Source organism: Somniosus microcephalus, unplaced genomic scaffold (assembly GCF_052327205.1).
Source record: "Somniosus microcephalus isolate GS21.2 unplaced genomic scaffold, FLI_Smic_1.0 scaffold1, whole genome shotgun sequence".
NCBI lineage: Eukaryota > Metazoa > Chordata > Chondrichthyes > Squaliformes > Somniosidae > Somniosus > Somniosus microcephalus.
Genome location: NW_028225188.1, coordinates 1889585 through 1895131, shown reverse-complemented (window position 1 = coordinate 1895131; position 5547 = coordinate 1889585).

The window sequence follows — 5547 nt, the reverse complement described above, 5'->3', positions numbered from 1 at the left end:
ACAGAACTTGGAAGTATAGTGAACAGTGAGGAGGATAGTGATAGACTTCAAGTGGACACAGACAGGCTGGTGGAATGGGCGGACACGTGGCAGATTAAATTTAATGCAGAAAAGTGCGAAGTGATACATTTTGGTAGAAAGAATGAGGAGAGGAAATATAAACTAAAGGGTACAATCCTAAAGTGGGTGCATGAACAGAGAGACCTGGGGGTATATGTGCACAAATCATTGAAGGTGGCAGGGCAGGTTGAGAAAGCAGTTAAAAAAGCTGATGGGAACCTGGGCTTCATGAATAGAGGTATCGAGTACAAAAGTGTGAAATTATGATGAACCTTTATAAAACACTAGTTCGGCCTCAACTGGAGTATTGTGTCCAAATCTGGGCACCGCACTTTAGGAAGGATGTGAAGGCCTTAGAGAGGGTGCAGAAAAGATTTACGGGAATGATTCCAGGGATGAGGGACTTCAGTTACATTGATAGACTGGAGAAGCTGGGGTTGTTCTCCTTGGAGCAGAGAAGATTGAGAGGAGATTTGATAGAGGTGTTCAAAATCAAGAGGGGTCTGGACAGAATAGATAGAGAGAAACTCTTCCAATTGGCAGAGGGGTCGAGAACCAGAGGACACAGATTTAAGGTGATTGACAAAAGAACCAAAGGCGACATGAGGAAAAACTTTTTTACACAGCGAGTGGTTAGGATCTGGAATGCACTGCCTGAAAGGGTGGTGGAGGCAGATTCAATCACCGCTTTCAAAAGGGAATTGGATAAGTACCTGAAAGAGAAATATTGCAGGACTTCAGATTCCTGGGGCAGGAGGGACCAGTTCTGGGGCAGGAGGGACCTGTCCAAGGTGGACAGGTTGCACCTCAACAGAGCTGGGACCAATGTCCTCATGGGACGGTTAACTAGTGCTGTGGGGGAGGGTTTAAATTAATTTGACAGGGGGGTGGGCACCAGGATGAAACATTAGAGAGGAGAAACAAGGTGAAGAGAGGACTGGGAGAGACAAGTAGCACTAGAGGGACAGAATTGCTGGTCATCTTCCAAAATTCGATAGACTCTGGAACAGTTCCCATGGATTGGAGGGTAGCTAATGTTACCCCACTATTCAAAAAAGGTGGTAGAGAGAAAACGGGGAATTATAGACCGGTAAGCCTGACATCGGTAGTGGGGAAAATGCTAGAGTCCATTATAAAAGATGTAAAAAAAAGTGACAGGATCAGACAAAGTCAACATGGATTTACAAAAGGTAAATCGTGCTTGACTAATCTACTGGAATTTTTTGAGGATGTAACTGGTAGAATAGATAAGGGAGAACCAGTGGATGTGGTGTATTTGGACTTTCAGAAGGCTTTCGATAAGGTCCCGCATAAGAGATTAGCGTGTAAAGTTAAGGCACATGGGATTGGGGGCAAGGTACTGACTTGGATAAAGAACTGGTTGGCAGACAGGAAGCAAAGAGTTGGAATAAACGGCTCTTTTTCCGAGTGGCAGGCAGTGACTAGTGGGGTACCACAGGAATCGGTCCTAGGACCCCAGCTATTCACAATATATATAAATAATCTAGACGAGGCAACTAGATGTAATATCTCCAAGTTTGCAGACGACACAAAGTTGGGTGGACATGTGTGCTCTGAGGAGGATGCCGAGAAGCTCCAGTGTGATTTAGGCAGGTTGGGTGATTGGGCAGAAGCATGGCAGATGCAGGATAATGTGGACAAATGTGAGGTTATCCAGTTTGGTGGCAAAAACAGGAAGGCAGCTTATTATCTGAACGGCAATAGATTGGGAGAAGGGGAAGTGTCCTTGTGCACCAGTCGCTGAAGGTAAGCATGCAGGTGCAGCAGGCGGTTAAGAAGGCAAATGGTATGTTGGCCTTCATAGCGAGAAGTTGCGAGTACAAGAACAAGGATGTCTTGCTGCAGTTGTACAGGGCCTTGGTGAGACAACACCTTGAGCATTGAGTGCAGTTTTGGTCGCCTTATCTGAGGAAGGATGTTCTTGCCATGGAGGGAGTGCAGCGAATATTCACCAGACTGATACCTGGGATGGCAGGAATGACGTATGAGGAGAGATTGGGTCGATTGGGCTTATACTCACTGGAGTTTAGAAGAATGAGAGGGGATCTAATTGAAACTTATAAAATTCTAACAGGACTGGACAGACTAGATGCAGGAAGGATGTTCCCGATGGTCAGGGAGTCCAGAACCAGGGGTCACAGTCTAAGGATAAGGGGTAAGCCATTTAGGACACGGATGAGGAGGAATTTCTTCACCCAGAGAGTGGTGAACCTGTGGAATTCTCTACCACAGAAGGCAGTGGAGGCCAGTTCATTAAATATATTCAAGAAGGAGTTGGATATATTTCTTAAGGCTAAAGGGAGCAAGGGATATGGGGAGAAGGCAGGGACAGGGTACCGAAATTGGATGATCAGCCAAATGGCCTACTCCTGCTCCTATCTTCTATGTTTCTATGAACCCCAGGACATAAGAACATAAGAAATAGGAGCAGGAGTAGGCCAATCGGCCCCTCGAGCCTGCTCCGCCATTTAATAAGATCATGGCTGATCTGATCCTAACCGCCAATCTACTATCACAGAACCATCTCCTGAATCTAACAGAATTAGACACACGAAATAGGAGCAGGATCAGGCTACACGGCCCCTGGGCCCGCTCCGCTACCCACAGGGCCATGTCCGATCCGAACCTAGACTCATGTCCAAATTCCTGCCCGCTCCCCGTAACCCTTAATTCCCTTTACTTCTAGGAAACTGTCTATTTCTGTTTTAAATTTATGTAATGATGAAGCTTCTACAGCTTTTTGGGGCAGCATATTCCATGGACCTACCACCCTCTGAGTGAAGTAGTTCCTCCTCATCTCAGTTTTGAAAGAGCAGCCCCTTATTCTAAGACTATGCCCCCTAGTTCTAGTTTCACCCATCATCGGGAACATCCTCCCCGCATCCACCCGATCCAACCCCTTCACAATCTTATATGTTTCAATAAGATCGCCTCTCATTCTTCTGAACTCCAATGAGTAGCGTGCCAATCTACTCAACCTCTCCTCATATGTCCATCCCCTCATCCCCGGGATTAACCGAGTGAACCTTCTTTGTACTGACTCGAGAGCAAGTATGTCTTTTCTTAAGTATGGACACCAAAACTGTATGCAGTATTCCAGGTGCGGTCTCACCAATACCTTGTACAACTGAAGCAATACCTCCCTATTTTTATATTCTATCCCCCTAGCAATGAAAGCCAACATTCCATTGGCCTTCTTAATCACTTGCTGCACCTGCATACTAACCTTTTCAGTTTCGTGCACCAGGACCCCCAGATCCCTTTGTACTTCAGTACTTTCCAGTTTCTTGCCATTAAGATAATAGCTTGCTCTACGATTTTTCCTGCCAAAGTGCATAACCTCACACTTTCCAGTATTGTATTCCATCTGCCAAATCTCTGCCCACTTACTTAGCCTGTCTATGTCCCCTTGCAGGTTTTTTATGTGCTCCTCACTCACTACTTTCCCTCCCATCTTAGTATCATCTGCAAACAAGACCAGGCCCCTATAGGGAATATTTATGCAGATCTAGGCGCAAAACTAGCTGCGGAAGAAATGCAACCAGAGGACGCGTTCAAAAACAAAATAAATATGGTCATGATAGTCAGTGGGGTACAGAAAATGAATATAATGGAGCTACAAGAAAATACTAGTAAAGAGCAAAAGGAGAAATGGAGACAAGCTGGCGCGCAATTACAAGATGGAATTTGGAAATTGGGCCCATGTAACCAGGTGGTGGCACCGGAATGTTGCAGACAACAACTGATGGCGCTATACCATGGTGTAACACATACTGGCAGAAGTAACATGTTGCACCTACTGACACAGTACTGGTGGTGGCCAAAGATAGGTCGGGAAGTAGCGAAATATTGCCACCGCTGTATAATATGCGCAAGAATAATGTAGGACAGAGATGTAGAGTTAGAGTAGCAAACCAACCCAGGCCCCAAGGACCCTGGGAAAACTTACAAATTGACTTTACCGGCCCCTTAGCGCAGGACCGGGGGAAGAAATATTGCCTGGTAATAATTGACCAATTTACCAGGTGGGTGGAAGCCTTTGCCACCCAAGATTGCTCTGCAAAAACAGTTGCACTAATATTGGCTACCGAGGTTATACCCCGTTGGGGAGTGCCTCTGCAAATTGACTCAGACAACGGCACTCATTTCACCAGCAAAATAATGAAAGAAATCTGTAAGCTGCTACATGTGACACAAAAATATCACATACCATATCACCCCCAGAGCTCGGGGATGGTAGAAAGAATGAATAGGACACTGAAAAACGCGCTGACAAAAGCCATCCAAGAAACAGGGAAGGGATGGTCGGAATTATTGCCCAGCATACTAATGAGGCTGTGAGCCACCCCAGGACGAACGACCGGACTGACCCCCTATGAATTAATGACAGGACGAGCTATGAGACTACTAGAGGATTTGGCTGGAGGGGTGGGAGAACTAGGACCAGTACAAGATAGATTAAGGCAATACTTAGTACAACTAAATCAGGAGGTACAAGCACTAAATAAAGTAGTAAGGAACCAACAACAGATGAAAGATCTAGAAAGGCAGAATGCTGGACTTAAACCAGACGAGTTGTCCAGAATAGGTCAACAAGTAATGATGCAAGTTATCGGAAGGGAATGGGGCCCGTTGGATGGGGCCATGTACTGTATTAATGACAAGTGATACGTGTGTTTGTCTACAGGAACCGATGGGTATGTGATGGAAGCAATGGACCCAGGTGAAACCATTTAACACTAAAGACCCCCATCTACCCTCTCCTCTAGGGGAAAGAGCTCGGAAGACGACTAGACCTCTCCTTAAATTACAGATAAACATGGATCCAGTCGACCCTTTATATCAGAGGGTCCGTCTCGGGGAGAAGAAGCTCTCCCGGTTTACCCTTACGCCTGGGAACTCATTTTTAACGTGGAAGCAAGTCATCCTCAGTTCCGAGGGACTGCCTAAGTAGAAAGAAGAAGATATAATTGGAGTAAGACTTCTTTACTCCTGTCCTCAAATCCTCTTGTAATGAAGGCCAGCATACCATTTGTTTTCTTAACTGCCTTTCACAACCACCGGACATCCCAAAACACTTTACAGCCAATGAAGTACTTTTGAAGTGCAGTAACTGTTGTAATGTGGGAAACGCGGCAGCCAATTTGTGCACAGCAATCTCCCACAAACAGCAATGTGATATTGACCAGATAATGTTTTTTCGTCATGTTGATTGAGGGATAAATATTGGGCTCAAAACACCGGGAATAACTTCTTCGAAATAGCACCACGGGATCTTTTACATCCACCTGAGGGGGCAGACGGGGGCCTCGGTTTAACGTCTCATCCGTAGGACAGCACCTCCGACACTGCAGCGCTCCCTCAGTACTGCCCCTCCGACAGTGCGGCGCTCCCTCAGTACTGCCCCTCCAACAGCGCGGAGCTCCCTCAGTACTGCCCCTCCGACAGCACGGAGCTCCCTCAGTA